The sequence below is a fragment of the Punica granatum genome, chromosome 5, assembly GCF_007655135.1.
Source record: "Punica granatum isolate Tunisia-2019 chromosome 5, ASM765513v2, whole genome shotgun sequence".
Classification (NCBI taxonomy): Eukaryota; Viridiplantae; Streptophyta; class Magnoliopsida; order Myrtales; family Lythraceae; genus Punica; species Punica granatum.
In genome coordinates this window covers 12,201,610-12,203,508 of record NC_045131.1, presented here as the reverse complement: position 1 = coordinate 12,203,508, position 1,899 = coordinate 12,201,610, and positions in this window count along the sequence as shown.

The following is a 1,899-nucleotide window of genomic DNA, read 5'->3' as shown; positions in this document are numbered from 1 at the left end:
AGAATGGGACCTCGGTGCTGCTGTTCACCTTCTTCGTACTTTTACTCTTCCTTATTTTTTATTCAAATTTTTATTGGTTTCTTTTCATCTCTTTCTGCTCGGTTTGGTCCTATAGGATGAATAAAAAATTGGTGATCTGTCATTTACATTACATCAACGAGGATCCACCTTAGCAAACTTAACGGAAAAATAAACGGAAGGACAAAAATAGAAAAATAACATAAGGTATAGAATTAAAATAGAAAAAAATAGGAACATGATAAAAATAGAAAAATGAACAAAGGTACATGACTAAATGCATAGTTTTCCCGATTTTCTTTTGGTGGGCAGCCGCGATGGCGACCTTGCGGCTCTCTGTCGTGCAATGTTCAGGCTCTCGTGTTCAATCGCGAATATATTAAGAACTGAACAACTAGTGCAAATACTGGTCCATCAACGTATCGCCACTAAAGACCTAGTATAGTTAACAGAAGTCAGCATCCCCAAGCCCAAATCGAATGGCACACAACTAGCAATTGTTTTTTACAAATGCACTAGATGGGATTTGAATTTAAGACGTTGGGATTACCAAACTACCTGAGAATAATGGTGAACCATTAGGCCATCACCTTTGGTGGTCCCTCCTCTCTCTTTTCCTCCTATCCAAACAAGCTCTTAAAATATCAAACAAATTCGTTACACTTAGACCAATTTCATTGTCTATCCAAACACTATTCAAAGGGGCAAATAAATAACCACTCTAGGTACTAATTTATGAGACTGACAGACTAAAACCATACCTCGAGAGGGCCTATAAATATTTAAAAAACTTCAATTGATAGGAAACTTTGACACAATCACTCTCTCCCACAAGAAACCCATGGGCTCCTTCTAGATTTTTCTCCTACCATTCGCTCTCTAACAATCTCTCACCTGAGGAACGGCCGATCGCAGCTCTGCAGTCGCTCCGCCAAGGCTCCACTGTGCCTAGCCGCGCCTCACCGCCATCATCTCCACCCCTAAGAGCTGAGCTCTATCAAATTTTGTGGTGAAAAAGCACGAAGATTGACTTTGAATATTTATTATTTTGAAGGGATAAATGTTCTAAATGCGTGAAGTAAAATTTATCTAGGTATGATGAAAGAAATGGTCTAGACGCATCCCAAAATCAGGGACGGAAATCAAAATTTATGAAAATAAATCAAAAGAGTAAAATGGAATTACGAGAAATACTGAGGAACAGTGTATTGAGATTCATACATTTATAGTAGTCATAGATTGTAGATATATTGATTATTTTTGTAGATATACAGATTATTTTCGATTTATGGTAAGGTAGCTAATAACAATTCGAGGATGGCTCATAGAAGTATATATGATGTCCAGCAAAATTGTGCACGAAGCCAAAATGACCGAGAACATGGAAAATGTGTTTTATAAGTTTCAGATGTCAAATGGTCGGATAAGTTTGAAATATCAAACGGGACCATGGATGGTGATCAGTTGGCCCCTGTTTCTAGTCTTGTATCTACTTTGTTTTTTTAAATCAAATGGGACCACTCATAGTGATCACGGGCTCCTATTATTTAGTACCTTCCTTGCTTTATTATTATTTTTTACATTCAAATTAATCCCACTGCTTTTATTCTTTTTGAATTTTTTTTTGTTTGGTTTTGGACGACGTTCATGGATTTAGAATAAGATAGATAGAGGAAAAGATATTGGACCACAAAGAGTCCCATAATCTGTAAGAATAGAAATTGGGATCTCTTAGTCCGGGTCGAGGAGAATGTCGCTCTCATTGCTTTTAATTTTATTAACTTGGAAAAGAGGACAGGCGGTGGACCACTATTTAAATGGCTACGGAGCACAATAAATATGGCACGAGATACAGTATCGTGTGACAGTAGCATACTAATA